The sequence below is a fragment of the Bos mutus genome, chromosome 15 (genome assembly GCF_027580195.1).
Source record: "Bos mutus isolate GX-2022 chromosome 15, NWIPB_WYAK_1.1, whole genome shotgun sequence".
Lineage (NCBI taxonomy): Eukaryota > Metazoa > Chordata > Mammalia > Artiodactyla > Bovidae > Bos > Bos mutus.
In genome coordinates, this window is record NC_091631.1 from 6357802 (window position 1) to 6377037 (window position 19236).

General features: G+C 45.7%; 1 protein-coding gene across 3 annotated transcripts in view; it reads left to right on the forward strand.

Annotated features, from left to right (window-relative positions):
* Window positions 1-19236, forward strand: part of CHST1 (carbohydrate sulfotransferase 1) — a 92677-nt gene that overhangs the window by 5812 nt on the left and 67629 nt on the right. For all 3 annotated transcript variants that reach the window (XM_070383496.1, XM_070383498.1, XM_070383501.1), the window contains one exon: window positions 5448-5610. The gene's annotated coding sequence lies outside the window, so the exon portion shown is untranslated. The remainder of the gene's footprint in view (window positions 1-5447; window positions 5611-19236) is intronic.

Below are 19236 nucleotides of genomic sequence, written 5' to 3' on the forward strand. Positions count from 1 at the left end.
ACCCCTGGACCACAAGGGAAGCCCATGTGGTTTTTTCTTTTAATGCAACCATATTGAGGTGTAACCTCTGCATAACCGACTGTATCCATTGAAAGCACAATTAGATAAGTGCCTGTTCTTTTTGCCCAAATCTAACAACTTTCTAGTTGTACTCCAGCCTTCATTCTCATTCCTGCAACTTCACATTCCTCAGATTGGGTCATGTCATTCTCCAGCTCTAAAACCTTAACTGGCATGCCTGTGCCTTGAGGTCAAAGCCCAAACTCCTTAGAGCAGCACAGGAGACTTTCATGAGCTGAATTTGAATCCTCCAGGCTGCTACCACTTCCATGGATGCTCTAGCCATAACAAACTACTTGAGCCACACTCTCTCCAAGCTCTCTGCACGATCTCTGTTCCCAGGCCTGAAATATCCAGCATCCTCACGTCACTGACCCTCAGCATCCCTCCATGCCTTCCAAATTCCTCTTCATCCTAGAGCATCAAGGGCTTCCCAGTGACTCAGTGGTAAAGAATCTGCCTGCCAAAGCAGGAGAAGCAAGAGACATGGGTTCAATTCTTGGGTTCGGAAGATCCCCTGGAGTAGGAAATGGGAAGCCACTCCAGTGTTCTTGCCTGGAGAATCCCATGGACAGAAGAGCCTGGTGGGCTACACTCCATGGTGTCGCAAAGAGTTGGATAAGACTGAGTGACTGAGTATGCACACACACACCAGAGTATCAAGCTGGAGCATGATCCCCTCTAGGAGGGTCTTCCTTATGGTGCCCAAACTGAGCAGAGGCCCTCCTCTGTGCTTCTGCAGCACAATTGTGGGTATTTTTGCTTTTACGTTTATTTTGAACCATAAAGTTACTACACTTATTCTGAACCATAAATGATGTTTGACTCTCTTGTTAGAGTGTGAGCAGTTTGAAGTTAGAGTCTGTGTCATCTCTGTACCCTTAGCTACTAACACTATGTTGTACATCATTCATTCATCCATTCTACAAGTATTGAGTGCCTACTGTATGCCACACACTCCTGCAACATGGGGACTAAGGGTTATACAACAAGACGAGGATGCTAGTTATTCAGCTGCTGTCTCCCAGCTCCAAATCCATCTTTTTATTACTATGCCTCTTGATACTAGGGCATGGATGCTATAAGCTATGAAAGTGAAAGTGTTACTTGATCAGTTGTGTTCTACTCTTTGCAACCGCAAGGACTGTAAAGGACTGTAGCCTGCCAGACTCCTCTGTTCCTGGAATTCTCCTGGCAAGAATACAGGAGTGGGTACCCATTCCCTTCTCCAGGGGATCTTCCTGACCTACGGATCAAACCAGGGTGTCCCACATTGCAGGAAGATTCTTGACCATCTGAACCACCAGGGAAGGCTTCTATAAACTATAGGAATCCTGCAAATTACAATTCTTCTTTGTTCTGGGACTTCCTGTTTCTGCCAGCAGGGGCACTAGAGTGAGACTGGAAGTCAGGAGGAAGGAGTAAGGACCTGCTCCTTCCTTTTTGTTAGCTGGATCCTGTAGGGGTTGCCCCATCAACGGCCCTTCTTCCTATTAGCTTCAGCTGGTTCTGGCCTCCAACTTCTTTTGACATTCCCAGAACAACCTCCCCTGACTCCTCAGAGGTGAGCAACAGATGACCTCTGGCTAGGTCATCTGTTAGGCTAGGTCCCAATGCTGTGGGCTCCTCCTGCAAGTTCTTAGATTCTCACAACCCCATTGCTTCCTGTGGTTATCACTTCTATTTTTTTTTTTTTTAGGTCTTCCTTAACATTTTTTCTCTCCTAATATTTTTAAAAAGATATATTTTAAAAGAATTCCTTTTTATTAAATTATCACTGTTGAAATATCTAATGCAGTTTCTATTTTCTTAGCTTGACCTTGACTGATGAAATGGGGAAGGTTCCTGGCCCTGTGGACCTTAAATTCAACTTAAGGAAGATAGATAACAAAACATAAAAAGGCCAGCAGCAAAAAGTGTGCTGATGAAAAGGGAACCCTCTTGCAATATTGGTGGGAATGTAAATTGATACAACCTCTATGGAGGACAGTATGGAGTTTCCTTCAAAAGCTAAAAATAAAACTACCATATGACCCAGCAATCCCACTACTGGACATATGCTCTGAGAAAATAATAATTCAAGAAGACACACATACCCCAATGTTCATTGCAGCACTATTTAAAATAGCCAGGATTTGGAAGCAACCTAAATGTCCATTGATAAAGAAGAACACTTTTAAATGGATAAAAAACATGTGGTGTATATATATATATATATACACTACTCAGTCATAAAAAGGAATGAAAATGAAATTGGGTCATTTGTGTGATGTGAATGAACCTAGAGTCCGTCATACAGAATGAAGTAAGTCAGAAAGAGAAAAACACTATTGTATATTAACACACATATACGGCATTGAGAAAAATGGTGCTGATGAACCTATTTCAGGGCAGGAATAGAGATGCAGACATGGAGAACAGACTGTGGACACAGCGGGGGAAGGAGAGGGTGGCATGAATTCAGAGAGTAGCAGTGCCATATATACGACTGTGTGTAAAGTGGACAGCTAGTGGGAAGGTGCTGTATAGCAAGGGGAGCTCAGTTTGGTGTTCTGTGAAGACCTACAGGGGTGGGATGTGGGGGTGGGAGGGAAGCTCAAGAGGGAGGGGATATATGTATACTTACGTTGATCCATGTTGTTGTACAGCAGAAACTAACACAACATTGCAAAGCAATTACACTCCGATTTTAAAAAAAGAGAAAGTGTTCTGATGAAAAATAAGACAAGGTAATGGATAGAGCCATAGTCTGAGCATTCTTTGGCATTGCCTTCCTTTGGGATTGGGATGAAAACTGAACTTTTCCAGTCCTGTGGCCACTGCTGAGTTGTCCAAATTTGCTGGCATATTGAGGGCAGCACTTTCACAGCATCATCTGTCAGGATTTGAAATAGCTCAACTGGAATTCCATCACCTTGACTAGCTTTGTTTGTAGTGATGCTTCCTAAGGCCCACTTGACTTCACATTCCAGGATGTCTGGCTCTAGGTGAGTGATCACACCATCGTGATTATCTGGGTCATCAAGATGTTTTTTGTACAGTTCTTCTGTGTATTCTTGCCACCTCTTCTTATCTGCTTCTGTTAGGTCCCTACCATTTCTGTGCTTTATTGAGCCCATCTTTGCATGAAATGTTCCCATGGTATCTCTAATTTTCTTGAAGAGATCCCTAGTCTTTCCCATTCTATTGTTTCCCTCTATTTCTTTGCATTGATTGCTGAGGAAGGCTTTCTTATCTCTGCTTGCTATTCTTTGGATCTCTGCATTCAAATGGGTATATCTTTCCTTTTCTCCTTTGCTTTTCGCTTCCATTCTTTTCACAGCTATTTGTAAGACCTCCTCAGACAGCCATTTTGCTTTTTTGCATTTCTTTTTCTTGGGGATGGTCTTGATTCCTGTCTCCTGTACAATGTCACAAACCTCCGTCCATAGTTCATCAGGCACTCTATCTATCAGATCTAGTCCCTTAAATCTGTTTCTCACTTCCACTGTATAGTCATAAGGGATTTGATTTAGGTCATACCTGAATGGTCTAGTGGTTTTCTCCACTTTCTTCAATTTCAGTCTGAATTTGGCAATAAGGAGTTCATGATCTGAGCCACAGTCAGCTCCCAGTCTTGTTTTTGCTGACTGTATAGAGCTTCTCCATCTTTGGCTGCAAAGAATATAATCAATCTGATTTCGGTGTCGACCATCTGGTGATGTCCATGTGTAGAGTCTTCTCTTGTGTTGCTGGAAGAGGGTGTTTGCTATGACCAGTGCGTTCTCTTGGCAAAACTCTATTAGCCTTTGCCCTGCTTCATTCAGTATTCCAAGGCCAAATTTGCCTGTTACTGCAGGTGTTTCTTGACTTCCTACTTTTGCATTCCAGTCCCCTATATGAAAAGGACATCTTTTTTGGGTAGTTTTAGAAAAGGCAGAGGAACCAGAGATCAAATTGCCAACATCCGCTGGATCATCGAAAAAGCAAGAGTGTACAAGAAGAACATCTATTTCTGCTTTATTGACTATGCCAAAGCCTTTGACTGTGTGGATCACAATAAACTGTGGAAAATTCTGAAAGAGATGGGACTACAAGACCACCTGACCTGCCTCTTGAGAAACCTGTATGCAGGTCAGGAAGCAACAGTTAGAACTGGACATGGAACAACAGACTGGTTCTAAATAGGAAAAGGAGTACGTCAAGGCTGTATATTGTCATCCTGCTTATTTAACTTATATGCAGAGTACATCATGAGAAATGCTGGGCTGGAAGAAGCACAAGCTGGAATCAAGATATCAATAACATCAGATATGCAGATGACACCGCCCTTATGGCAGAAAGTGAAGAAGAACTAAAGAGCCTCTTGATAAAAGTGAAAGAGGAGAGTTAAAAAGTTGGCTTAAAGCTCAACATTCAGAAAACTAAGATCATGGCTTCCGGTCTCATCACTTCATGGCAAATAGATGGGGAAACGGTGGCTGACTTTATTTTTCTGGGCTCCAAAATCACTGCAGATGGTGACTGCAGCCATGAAATTAAAAGATGCTTACTCCTTGGAAGGAAAGTTATGACCAACCTAGACAGCATATTGAAAAGCAGAGATGTGACTTTGCCAACAAAGGTCCGTCTAGTCAAGGCTATGGTTTTTCCAGTGGTCCTGTATGGATGTGAGAGTTGGACTATAAAGAAAGCCGCTGCTGCTGCTGCTAAGTCGCTTCAGTTGTGTCCAACTCTGTGCGACCCCATAGACGGCAGCCCACCAGGCTCCCCCGTCCCTGGGATTCTCCAGGCAAGAACACTGGAGTGGGTTGCCATTTCCTTCTCCAATGCATGAAAGTGAAAAGTGAAAGTGAAGTTGCTCAGTCGTGTCCGACTCTTCACGACCTCATGGACTGCAGCCTACCAGGCTCCTCTGTCCATGGGATTTTCCAGGCAAGAGTACTGGAGTGGGGTGCCATTGCCTTGAGCGCCTAAGAACTGATGTTTTGAGTTGTGGTGTCGGAGAAGACTCTTGAGAGTCCCTTGGACTTCAAGGAGATCCAACCAGTCCATCCTAAAGGAGATCAGTCCTGGGTGTTCATTGGAAGGACTGACACTGAAGCTGAAACTCCAATGCTTTGGCCACCTGATGCGAAAAGCTGACTCATTTGAAAAGACCCTGATGCTGGGAAAGATTGAGGGCAGGAGAAGGGGACAACAGAGGATGAGATGGTTGGATGGCATCACTGACTCAATGGACATGGGTTTGGGTGGTCTCCGGGAGTTGGTGATGGACAGGGAGGCCTGGCGTGCTGCAGTTCATGGGGTCACAAAGAGTCGGACACGACTGAGCGACTGAACTGAACTGAACTGAATGGATAGAGCCCGAGTCACTTTGTTTTGTTTGTTTTGTTTTTGGTTTGCAGGATCTTAGTTCCCTGACCAGGGATCAAATCCATGGCCCCTGCAGTGGAAGTGCAGAGCTCTAACCACTGAACTGCCGGGGAATTCCTGAGCCTGAATTACCTTAGACTGCATACTGAGGGAAGGTATCTCCAAGAAGGTGACATTCACGCAGGGAAAGAAATGGTAAGTTTCTGCCCATACAAAGAGCTGGGGAAGAACCTTCCAGGGAAAAGGCTCAGCCAGTGCAGAGGCCTGATGGACAGAGTGGGCTTTTTGTATTCTAAAAGAAAGGCTGATGTGGTGAGGGAGGCGGTGCTGCAGAGGTTGAGGTCAGAGAGGAAGGCAGGGGCTGGATCTTGTGGGCCTCCTTAGCTGTGGAATAAATGTCAGTTTACATTTTTTCATATTAAAAAAATTTCCCAATGTGTTGGAAAGCCTTTGGAGGGTTTTAAAACATTAGAAGTGCCAAGATCTGACTTCGATGTCAAAATGACCTCTAACTGCTGGAGGGGGGACGCTCTGTAGGGTGCCGGAGCCGAAGCTCCATTCTCAGAGCAGAAAGCAGCCGCCTTTCAAGGAGAAGGAAAGTGAAGCTCAGAGACTGACCAGACTTGTCCTAGGTCACCTGTTTTTAGACTTTCGGTTCCCAGCTCGGTGCCCCTTCATGGCTACCCATTCTCTGAGTGCAGAGTAACTGACCAAGTTCCAGGCAAAGCTTCTCCGCCTCGTTTGGGAAGAGAATGAAGCCCCTGGGGCAGCCAGACGTATGCTTTTGACAATGTTCCTGCTTCATGAAAAGTCTGGTGCTGCCGGACTCACGGTTTACCTAGGTTGCGCCGTTCTGGTCAGTTACCATTATAGGAGGGACTCGCAGTGAAGTACACTGACAGGGTTTGGTAAACAGGGACATTCTGGGTAAAGAGGAGGGCTCTCTTTATAAGTAGAGGTGGAAGTAAGAGACAAGTGTTTCTATATGCTTTAAGCAATAGATCTTTATTGAAAGAATCCTTCCTTCTGTGAACAAAATAATCTGGCTTTTGGGAGGACGTGAGGAAATGGATGCGATTTCAGCTGTTGGCATTTTTCTCCATCGCTTTGAAAAAAGAGGAGGATGGAATACCGGGGATGAAGCTGAGACGTCCTTCCTGGCTTACAGGCCTAACAGGCAGAAAGGTCTGGGAGCGGGCGAGCCTCACACCCGCCTCTCAACGAGCAGTGTATTCTGATTGGCTATCTCTGCCTGCCTCAGTTTATTCGTCTTACTGATTGGTCCGGTCCTTCCACCCACGTCAGGGCCTGGTTCCGACCCGGCCAGCCCTTCCACCTGCCGCAGCATCACCTGGAATTGGCTGGGTTCTGAAAGGCCCACCGGCTTGCCTCTTGCCACCATCAGATTCTTCCTCATTAAACAAATGAATCACAATCCTAATTAATTTGAGCAACAGAATTTATGTAACTACTCCCAGCAGGGTGTCTGCTCTCAGTCGGTAGCGAGATTAATTCCTCTCTCTGGGAAATTCCAGCCGCGCTGGTCAATAAACCTTAATGATGACTGAAAACTCCCATCTGTCTCTGCTCAGGGCAGGTAACCCCTGCTAACCAGACATCCCAGTTGCAGTACCCCAGATACGGGAGGACAAGGACAAGACTCTCCCAGCCTAGATGGGCCCTGAGCCGTGCAGAGCGCACAGTAGGTGTTCAATTAAGGACAGGGACTGCCCATTCCGGCGACGAGCTGAATCGCTTAAAGCCCACAGGAGGTGTTCGATTTCTCTTCATGGGGTGAATAAAAGGGACTGTGTGCTGCTCAGATACTCATAAAACGCTCTCAAGTTCCGGAATTGCAACCAAGCCCCTCCGGCTCTTTCCGTCCTTCACTCCCACGGCTTCCTATGTCCATATGCAATTCAGTCTTTTTACTATTTTGAACTTTCTGGGCTCAGAGACTTGGCTCTTGATGTTCGCTGCCCTTGAACTGTCCCAGCCCTCTCTCTCTCAAACAGGCCCCACGACGGCTGCATGGGAGGGAAGGGTAGCGAAGTGGAAAGTATTCTGGAATTAGTTCTAATTCTGGCTCTGCCACTTACTCAATGTACTTCACCTCTCTGTGCTTAACCTTTCCCTCTTGGGAAAACTACACGAGTCTTAGGAAGATTAAATGAGAAAACATGGTGAAATCCTATCACCTGGGCACCTGACTTATTTAATTAGCCGCAGGCTGTGTTTTAGGCACTGGGGATACAGAGCTCAAGACTAGATTCCTGCTCCCCAAGAATTGAATTTCTAAGAGACAATAAGCAATTAAGCAAAGCAGAAGATTATTTTAGTTAGGGATCAATGCTCAGAGAAAATAAAATTGAAAAAAATCTTACGTTACTGGAGTGAGGAACTCTTGGAGGAGTTGCCGTTTGCTTCCAGACCTAAATGTAGGAGGGAACAAACCGCAGGAACATCTGGGAGCACGGCGTTCCACAAAGAGTTTTGGAAAAGCAAGTGCAAGGGCCCTGAGGTGAGAGCCTTTGCTCATCTGGCTAAGGTTCATCACATGATCATCTAGCTAAGGTTCTGCAGGATTGAATGCTTGATACCCACCTAGCAGGGACCAGGGTCAGGATTTGAACTCAGGTTTTTTGCCCTTCAGTATGGAATGCTTGTCATTATAGCACAGAGAAGGCATAAGAAAGCAAGAGTGAGTGAAGATGAAATGGAATATACGTTGTCTTGTCTTCCACCAGATCTGAATCTGCCTGTATCTTCCCGACAGTTTGCAAGTCTGTGGCATCCTGACTCCCATTAAAGCTTTCACCTCCACCTGCCAGGTTGTCATGTCAGGGACCACTTAATCAGTTCATTCCAGTTCCTTCTTCATTTACAACAGGGAAGAACCAACTAGTTTTACAATTTGGATTTTTTTGTGTGTCTATAATACATGCTCATTTTATAACAGAAAATAAAAAAATGTGTAACAAAATAAAAATCCAGAATTCCAACCTCTTCTGGAATTTTTGGTGTTTAGAAGATTTTGCACATAGTTTTAGAATATGCTTTTTTATGTCCGTCATAAGAAAGTTTTCAAATGTATTTTTTTAATAGCTACATAATAGTTGACTAGAAGGACCAAACCAAATGTCACTATTTTAGGGCATTTATTATAAACAACGAGAAGGTCTTTCTGACCTGTACATTGCTGTTACATAACATCCTAATAGAGTAGTGGAAATGCCCTTCAACTAGTTGAAAGCTGTGTCTGGTGCTCAGGGAAACCATTTTCTTGGCTGACGTGGTTAGGACCATTTGTGTTCTCAAACACCTTGCCTGTGAGTAGCAAGCTTTGTGGTCACTCTCTATTGAGAAATGTATATTGTCACACTTTCTCCAACTTTACTCATTCTCAGCTTCTAACATTTGGGTCCCATAAAGAATACAATGGATTCATTTCGATATTTGGCAAAACCAATACAATATTGTAAAGTTTAAAAATAAAATAAAATTTAAAAAAAGAATACAATGGGGAAAAGAAGAATATAATTTAATGATACAGTTTGAAACAACAAATACTTAAACAGTACTTTAGACACACGAATACCATTTAACAATATTTTTATTAAATACAAGTTGGCAGGAAGGTGAGCTGACAGGATCAGGGCCTGGCTTCAGTATGCCAGAGTCTAAGGTGACTATGTTTTGCTTCTGTGGGGGCCCTGCCATAGGGGTGGACATTGGAGGTAGGAGGCAGGGGTGATAATCATTGAGGATGTTGGGTTAGAATAAGGGGTACTCTTCTAGTAAGCCTGGAGAACAAGCCTAGTACCAAGCGGGTGTCTGAGGAGCTGGGGGGCAACATTCACCCTCGCTAGGTTGGAGAGGGTGAGTCTGCCTCTTAAGGCGGAGGCTCAGATCTTTTCCTTTGAAAATCAGCATGCCCACATCGTCTCCAGGTTCCACTCTGGCCGCAGAAAACAAAAGGAAAAACAAATCAAACCAGAGAGAAAGACACAGGAAAAGAGACAGTGAGGAGAACAGAGTGACAGCAAGAAATATGAGACATAAAGGGGAAAAAAAACCCAGTTGTGTGGAAGGTGGATGGTTTGAGATGTAGAAATCTTGGTAAAAAGCTAAATAGCAAGACATTATTTGGGTTTGGATGAAGTTATTATACCTCCTTGGCTGACAACCTCTAACTCATGAAGTGTTACTGTTAGTCCATCAGTCCTGTTCAACTCTTTGTGACTCCATGGACTGTAGCCTGCCACCTCTATGGAATTCTCCAGGCAAGAATACTGGAGTGGGTAGCCAGCCATTCCCTTCTCCAGGGGATCTTCCTGACCCAGGGATTGAACTCATGTCTCCTGCATTACAGGAGATTCTTTACCATCTGAACCTCCAAGGGGAGGCCAATGTTAGGAAGGCCAATGTCAAATATGCAGATACCCCATGGGCTACAGAAATGGCTTGGTGCCCTCTTGCTGAAAATCAATTTCTCAAACTTTCTGGAAACTGATTACTTCTCAGCGGAACAGACAATGGAGAGGTTGTGCCAGGGAACAGCCTTTCCTGAGCATGCCTTCAGGCCCCCTGAATTTCTGGGGATGCAGTGAAAAATGAAAATTGGTGTGACCCTGGCTGGAGTCAGCAGGTGGGAGGAGGAAAGGGCTGGGCAGAAGGATATGAGGGAAAGAAAAAGAGAGGAGGAGGGCTGGGAAGAGGGGAAAGAGTTCCCTTTTCCTTACCCACACTCACCTCTTGCTGCCAACAATTACTCTGTCTTCCCTCCAGGCGGCAGGAAATGGTGTTGTGGTAACCACTGGAAAAGCCCAAGGGTCATTGTCAGCTTCTGCAGGTGGTGTTGGTTGAGAAAACAGAAGACTGTAAATGAAGGGAGTTCACTTATACCGTGGGAACAGATCCTTGGTCAACTTCGCCAAACTTCAAAATAACTTCCCCCTACCCGCCAAAAAAGAACCTTTTTGTAGGAAACTCCAGAAAAACAAACAAAAAAAAACCGACCCATAAATGGGTGAGAGGAGATTCTTTAAGCTCCACCGTGCTCCCTTCCCCACCCCAACCCTGTTATAGACACTGGCCAAAATGCTTTTTCTACCTTTTGAATCCACACTCAGAGAGGTCCTCTGGCAAGCTATCCCCCTCCTCAAACTCTCCCTCAGGCTAGAGGGCATCACTCTTTCATTCCTTTTGAACATCCTCTTGGTTCTAGATCTTTCTTCACCTCTGACCTACTGCCTTCCCCTTCACAATTAACGGGGCAGTGGTTAAGCTGGGTTCTCTCCTCGTCTTTTGAAATATCAAAAAATAAGAAGCATGAGAGATCTTGAGGGATCAATCCCCTCCTTATGAAAAAGCAACTGAGGCCCAGGACAAGGAAGAGACCAACAGAGGTTCACACAGTAAGGGAACCAGCAGGGTTGGGGCAAAATTGAACTAACGCAGCCTTCCCAATGCTATTACTGTTAAGAAACTCCAACGTTTAGTTGGCGCTAAACCTTTTCCTTTTGTCCCTTCCCCCTCCAAATTGCGTAACCTGTGCGTGGGTCTAGGCTGACTCAATGATCCTCCCTCCTGCTGCCCACCTGCCTATGGTGCGCAGGCACGAACAGTTACAAGTTGCAGACGAGAACAGCAGGCCCACCTCTGGCATCAGAAAGTCAGGGAACCAGTGGCTTGCCCTTCAACCGCTGTTTTTTATGAGGCAATGCTACTCATTGGCCCAGAAGAAGTGACTGACAGGTCGGCAGCCCAATGAATGATGAGTCTTGAAAGTGCTGTGGCCGTTAACAGCCAGTGCTCTCATCGCGAGATCCTGGGGTAACGGTTTTGGCCATATCTGGTCGGCCATTGTTCATACCTGAAATCCCGCGACTTCCTAGTAAAGGGCGAAAGGGAATGTTCTCCTTCAAAGGAGACATGCATTTGGGGGATCACACTTATAAATGGGGCGGGGGCCTGATTTATTAAGAAGCTGGTGGGAAAGCAAGTGGGCTGGAGGGTGGAAAGGTGGCCAGTCTACCTTTAGGTAGTCCTCAGAAGGCCAGAGTTCAAGGTGTTAACTGCAGCTTTTTTAGCTTGTATGAAATGCTGAGGCTTTTCCTGGGACCTGGATAGGTTCTGGGACCTGGGTGAAATGATGCGACCAATTCTGGGGACTCTAAACGTCCGGGAGCTAGGGACGAGGTTGGCAGGCAGGTGGGGCAGTGGTTGTGGTGGTCTTACCCATGGAAACGGTCTCTTTGCGAAGGCCTCTAAGTAAGCACTGTCATGGATAGCGAAAGGGGAGGCCTGGACTTAGATTCTTCTAGAGTATATCGGAATAGTTGGAGCCCAGACATGGAGTGGTCCATCTTGTAAGGGTAAGCCAGGGAAGATGTGGCCTCTGAAAGAGCAGCAGTGGATCAGCATACAATGTTTTAGAAGAGGGTGTCAGAGATGAAGAGAGTTGGGACAGAGAATTGAGATGGAAAGTCGGACAAAAGGGAGACTACTGTAGGGACTCCCAGCTCCCAGAAAAGCTGAGCAGATATATGCCTGGCACATAGTTGTCACTCAGTAAGTGCTAGCTATTATTATTACACCTCCTGGGGGCTGGGAGAGGGGCTGTTAGATCTCATAGTCAAAATGGAATAGGAACTGAGTGGAGAAGTAAAAGATAGAACCAGGAAAATAGGCCATGCCGTCTTGTGCACACTGTAATTATGGGAACTGCAGGAGCCTCCCCTCTTGGAGATAAGGGAGGATTGAATTATAAAGAGTAAGGGTGTTGGATGTGGTAGAGCTGGGAGCCCAAAGGATGGGAAGTGGGCACGAAGAGAGATTATTTATGGTCCTTCCCAAACGTATCTTAAATGGTACCTGTTAGAAATGAAGCGAAAGAGGGAGGTACAGGTGAGAAGGGGATTGGGACTTGGTATGCGCAAGCACTAGGTAGGTTGTCATGGTTGCTGGGGTGAGGTCTTGGGGAGGGGCCCGCCTTGTTGTCTCTCTTGGGAAGAGGGAATGGTTAGATTCAAGACTCCATTGGAAATTCCCATCAGTCATTGTCACAAGTGTCAACTTTCTCAGGGATCACTGGTCTTTTAAGGGCTGAGAGAGAAAGACTCCCCCAACAGACCCTGAAACCATTTTCTCTTTGACAGGGAAGATGTATATCACTGGAGGCTCCTGAATATTCTGGGGGAGTACATAGTACAGCTCATGATGGTTCTGAACAGAGAAAAGAACCCCCAAGTTGTACTCCATTTCCCTTGGTCTTTCCTATCCTCACTAGTTTCTGTGTTCCCCTTTATCAAGTTATTGAATCAGAGGTATTTGCTGGGGGGGTGCAGAGTTGGCAGTGCTGAGGTAGCTAAGAGAAGGTGATGTTGAAGGAACAATGGAGAGTCCTTCTGAGTTCCCAGATTACCCTTAATATGGATCTATTGAAGGATGGGGAACCCATAGGCCCACAGTGGAAGTGCAAAGCCATGTGGACTAGCCTCCCCAAGCTAAGAGGCTCTGGCCTATTATGCCTGGGAGGAAAAGGGTAGTAGGATGGAGATAAGGTCAGCCAGAGGGAAACAAGATAGAGAAGAAGACAAGGACAAGGATGAGAAGGACCGAGGCAAGATGGAGGCCAGTGACAAGAGGTGCCAACGTCAGACTGAGAGAGCCAAGAGCTAGCCCTTAAATAAGCTGGTTAAATAACTTAGTTGCCAAGTCTCCAAAGTCTTTTCTACTTCTGTTTCCACGGAAGAAGTTTCTATTAATTTACAAAGAAAATTTATAGCATTCTCAGTATCTCAAGAGTCCAGAAAGCCTCACATTTACTAAAGTTAGACCCGTTTTACATAAACTCTTTAGAATCTTGCTGATGCTCACAGGCAGCTCCTGATGATCTTATCATGGGTTTCAGATATGGGTGGGACAAATGAGATAGGCAATGGGTAGTTGGAGAACCAAATCTAGGCAATCAGCTTCTGGAAGATGCTCTGATTTTTCACATCCATGGATCAAGGGCTAAATAAGCAGTTGAATAGGAGTGAAACGAGCTGCTTTGGAGCAGCCGTGGGATGTGGCAAGACAGTGGCATTGCAGTTGGGGCACTAAGGCAAGTGATAATAGTATCACAAGAGGAGCTGTCGGCCCTGGGATGGAGAATGTAATGGGGTACTGTGGTGGGGGAGGGGGGCATGTGGGCATTTGGCTATCAGTGAAGGCTAGTTTTTGATGATCTTGGATGGTTTGCCCACAGTGACTAGAAATACTTCCGAGAAACTGAGCAGGACTCAAACAAGAGGCTGGGAAGGAAGTAGGGCCTGGGCAAGGATGATACAGCTACTGAACAGGGCCCTGAAGCCAACTGTTGATAGTAAAGGAAGGTACTCACCCCTTCCGCAGAGAGAAACCATGTAGGCCAGAGGAGATCACGATTGAGTTGGTGATAGAGAAGAGGAAATAAACAGAAGTGAAAGAGGCAAACAAATGTGCTAGAGAAATCGGAGAGAATCCCATTAAACTGATTCTTCTTCCGGTCATCTAAGGAGGTCTCTTTTTGTTCTTCCTCCTGAGATAGTCCTAATAAAATGCCAACGATATTTAGAATGGGTTGAGGGTTTTCTGGGGATTTAGAAAGTGGCTTCCACTACTCACCCTCAGCACCCTCAGCTAAATCCTCTCAATGTGTGGGAAGTATGTGTACAGTGGAAACTGGATTTTTATGTGGGAAGACGAATGCCTTTCTTTGCTGTGGCCTTGTCTTGGGGACTCAAGATACGGAAAATGTCCAAGAAGAAGGGAGATGGTTGACCAGCCAGGAGCTACTTATCCCCTGATCTTACATGCCATGCCCAAGGGCTTCCCTCTTATAATGGAATCTGGTGGTCAATAAAGAGGCTGAGAATCAGGAGGGGAAGTCAGGTAGGCAGTGAGAACTTATTCTGAAGGGAGAAACAGCCTGTGGGAAGAGGGCAGGTGGGCACCCAAATGAATGAATCACTGGATTTCCTCTGGCTGTCCTGGGCCATATCCTGCATCTGTCTCATCTGTGAGACTTGACTTCTCAGCCTTCTCAGCCTCCTCAGCCTGTTGTCACTCATATACTTACAGTAAAATGAGGAGCAGGGATGAGGGAAGGAATTGAAAAACAGGAGAGACAGGGCTGTGGAGAGACTGAGCCTAGATGATAACCCTCCTCAGAGGTGGAAAGACAGGTACGCTGAGGCAGTACCAGATTCTCTACATCTCTTTTCTCTTTTCCAACTTAGTGATTACGCTAATCCTCAAGGGATATCTTCCTTCTTAATCCAGAATTTAGAGCCCTCTACTCCAACCACAGTACTTTCTGAGCTGAATTTGAGTTGGGTGCCTCTATTTGTTAAAGAATGGTTCCTCAGCTTGTGAGGGAGTGACGGAAGATGGTGGTTTGTGCTGGCTGCCAAACCATGAAGGAAGGGCATTTCTGAGAGACAAGCCACACTGGCCGCCCTTTTCCCTTTCCATATGGGCAAATCAGGAAAAGGTAGAACTGGGGATACAACGTGGAGTTAGGAGGCTGGAGGGAGTCGTGAAGTTTTACCCCCTCAATCTACTGAAAAAATGTGGTTGGGAAAGGAGAGGAGATGTGTTGAGAGAGGAGCAGTACAAGTGGTAGTGAGCCTCAGATGGGAACACTGAGGGAGAGTGAAGGAGACGCCCCAGGGTCGCTTCTAAGGGAGGCATTTTATGGCATAATTAAGTCTTCTTTTTGGCCACAAGAAATTGAGATGGGTCTCCTTCAATTCTTTGTTCTCCCTGTGGCATAATTGGAACTTGATGCTTCTAAGATTCAGGAATAATGTTTTGGGTGAATTGTTTTTTCTATGTGAGAATGGAAGGAAATAATATCAGATTGAAAGGAAATAAAAGTTTCTCATCCTTGGAAAGCATTTTCTTACTGTTGTCCTTCTCTGGTCAGTTCTCCTTTCCTTCTCCAAAGCCCCACTGATGAGAAGCGTAGGACAGAGGAGACAGCGCTATTCCTGCCATGGAAGTAAACAGAGCCTTTTCACCATAGCAGCCTATGACAAGACTGAAATTTTTCAAAAGGAACTTTTACAGGGAAATTAAAAGTTTAAGAAGAAAAATAAGAAAATGTGAAATACAGGGGCCAAGAGATCTTTTGGCTGGTTTGGAACCTACTCTGATCTTAAACTTGCTGTTAGCTCTTTGGATTGGATTCCAAACTTGTTCTCAGTTTGATCTGGTGGAAAATGGATTCTTCCCAGACCCTGGGGCTCTGTCCTCCACTACAGTGTCTCCTTGGCCCTTCTCAAGTGGAGTGAGCCTAGCCTAGTCTGCCCATAAAGCTCATCTTTATAGGTTTTTAGTTCCTGTCTCCTCCAGCCTCTGGGCAGCCCCTCTGTTTTTTGGAATCCTGTGATTTAACCTAGATTTCTCTTTGTTGGGGGCTTCCCTGGTGGCTCAGATGGTAAAGAATCTGCTTGCCATGCAGGATACCTGGCTTCAATTTATGGCTTGGAAAGATCCCCTGGAAGAGGGCATGGCAACCCACTCCAGTATTCTTGTCTGGAGAATTCCCATGGACAGAGGAACCTTGACTAGTTGGGATGCAAGTCCCTGTTATCTTCTACTTCTAACCTGTGTAGGGGTTTTTCTTGGAGTGGGAAGGGAGTCAGGCTGTAACTGTGATAGACAGAGCAGAGTTGTCAGGTCATTGGCCAAAGAAGGAAAATGCTGCCCCGAACTCACATTTTCCTCTTTGTTCCCTTTTTGGAAATTCCTAAGAACTGCATTTCCTGTCCTCACATGGCCATCCTCCCGATGGTTACAGAATCCAGTCTTTATACTTTTACAAAATTAATACTGAAAATACAAATTCTCTCAAAGTAATTTTTCTTAAAAGAAGGGTCATTTCTTCACAGAGAAGACAGGTTTGGAGCCTAATAATAGAAACTAAACCTCAAAGAAAATATGAACGTACTCAATATCTAAAAGAACGAATTTGTGCAACTGCTAAAATAGTGAGCAGATGGGCCTGAAGGAGAAGGGTGTGGGCAAGTGTGGAGGCCGCCTTGGGTGAGCTCTGGAGTCTAGTGGTCTGTTCAGCAGTCTCCTTGGACATTGGCAGGCTTGTGGGTATGTGGCTGGGAAACAGATGAGGGATGTCAGTAGCAGAGCCCAAGCAAGCTCTGTTGATTGACTCCAAGGTAACTGAAGATACTGTGTGTCTGAGGTGACTGATGCGTGCTAGTCAGTCAGCCTGAGAGGAGGCTTCAGTGAAAGGTTGGGGACTAAACCTTGGTTGGGCCAAATGTGCTTCAATAGAAGCTTCCTGGGTGGGGAGAGAAGAAAGCTGGATAATGGCATACATCTTGAAGTAGCCTGAGTGTGTCCTGGCTGGTGGCCAGAGTCCCAAGGGGAAGAATGCTAGGCCCTACCCGAAGGCCACTTGGTCCCATTATTACAGAATTGTGGGGCAGAAACTTCTAGGCCAAAACAGTTTCTCATCAAGTCACCGAGTCTTGATAGAATGAGAGTTGTGATGGTGGTTTGGGGTAATTTGCTAAAGAACTGTATCATGTTCCTAGATATAAGTTACCTTTTTAAGGGAGGATGAGCAAACAAGAGGACTCACATCTCTGACTGTTGTTCCCTTGGAATGCTCTAGAAAGTAGACACTTTCTGCTTTTCTTTTATCCTCACATTTTCTCTGGTTCTCCAGAGTTTCCAACTCTTTTTCTTCCATCCTCTGGTTCCTCCCCAGTTATTGGGTTAGATGAGGTTAAGTGGCTAGAAAGGAGAGATTGCGAGGAAAGAGACTTCATTGAGGGACAGTTGAAAAAATTTTCAAGTTCAGAACTGTAAATGGAAACATAATATAGCAACATCTGGTGGACTAGATAACACTTGATAAGCTCCTGGTTTTGTGGTGGCAGGGTGGAGAAAGCTAAGGGGAAGGCAGGGTCATGGTGGTCTTCAGCAGGCTGGAGTCTAAGGTGCCTATGTTTGGCTGCTGTAACAGACCTGGTTGACCTCAAGAGTTGTTTAGGAAAGTACTGGAAGAACCTACCAGTGATGGTCTTCTGATGAGGGCTCTGTGTGATGTGACTGGTTTTCCTGTGGGTAAGCAGGGACGCATCCAGTTAGGTAGAACCATGCAATGGTAGGAAGTACTAGGGACCGTCTCTTCACTGCACCTTCTGTGGGGCCACGTGGTGTGTGGGCACCTGAGGTTCTGAGGTTTAGGGATTGGGAAAGTTCTTCTGAACCATCTGCTATCTTCACTTCCTGGGCTCTCCCAGCTCTCCCGAGGGGGGAAAAGCTTCAGATGGGAGGAGCGGGGTAGGGGTAGAAAACAGATAAGAGGAGAGAGAAGCATGGAAAGAAGTTCAACTAGAAAAAGCGGATTAGACAGTCTAGGCAAAGGTGATAACCAAGTTCTTGTGATCCACCAAAAGCAGTTCCGCTGACACGCAGAGTGCATTGTGTTTTTAGAGCGCTGTAAGCCGCAGGAAGAGCTGTTTGTTTACTCTGTGCATTTCAGAGCAATCCTCTCTGCTTGGAGAAGGTGTTTGCTTTTACAGAAGTAGGCCGGAACCTAGTCAGGATTCACTGTGCCCAGTTCTCAGTCTGCTTGGGGAATGTGGAAGGGGCCATGGAGCGCAAGGAGCTCCAACCCCTGCCAGCTGCCTTTTCTGTCTCTCTTCTTGGGGTCTAATATAGTAGAGATAAAGCCTGCACTTCTAGACTTTTGGTGGGCAGCCCAGAAGACAGAGTTGTGAAAGGGCTTGAGTGTGAGGAGTGTTGGGGTTAGGAGTCAAATGAAGAAAGGAAGTCAGACCCCCTCTGAGACCCCCTCCAAAAACTCCAGCAGTGTAGGGAGAGAAATCTGGGACTGGAGAAGGGAAGAGAAGAAATGGGAGGCGAGAGGAGGAGGAAGAGACTTAGGGTTTCTCTGCTCCACTTGAAACTCATTCTTACTGTGGGCTTTCTCTGTTGTGCCTTGATCCTGATGGAAACATCTGGATGTACTGTCTGGGGGAATGGCTGACCTAATTACAAGGAGGTTGCTTCTGAACAGTGCCCAGGTATTGTGTTGCTCCCTTTATTTCAGTTCTGACAGAAGGTAGGCGCAGCCGTCACTCCTTTTCTAGATTCTTCCTAATCTCTTTAAAAAAATCAGTTTGGCAGCACTGAGTCTTAGTGGTGGCATGTCAGATCTTTAGCTGTGGCATGTGGGATCTTAGCTGCAGCATGTGGGATCTAGTTCCAGGACCAGGGATCGAACCTCGGGCCCTTACGTTGGGGGCGTGAAATCTTAGCCACTGGACCACCAGGGAAGTTCCTAGATCCTTCCTAAACTCTTTGCCACCCCAGCCCTGGTTTTTTCTCTAGTCCACTCTTTAGTGGTGGTAGAATTGTGGGGTTTAGCAAAACAAATGCAGAAAGAAGGTAGAAAAGGCAGAGGTGGCTTTTTTTTTTTTTGTCTGTCCAGGAGAACTTTGGGCTGTGAATCCAATTCTCCTTGAGTTTGTATCTAATAACTATATTGATGAAAAATAATAAATATTCCAGAGAGCAATTGGGAGATAGAATGGTTAATGCTTTCCTTTGGCAGGCCAGAATCTAAGGTGAGCATCTAGGAGATGGTCGACCCTTGCATTAGTTAAGTGAGGTCATGGGTGAGGACATTAAGGCAAGTTGAGTGACATGGATGGGCTGGGGTTATTCCTTCAGAGGAGGTACATGGAGAGTTTCTGATGAATGGGGAAAGCCTCTTCTGAAAGACACAGATTCAGAAATAGCATTTCCAGATGAAGC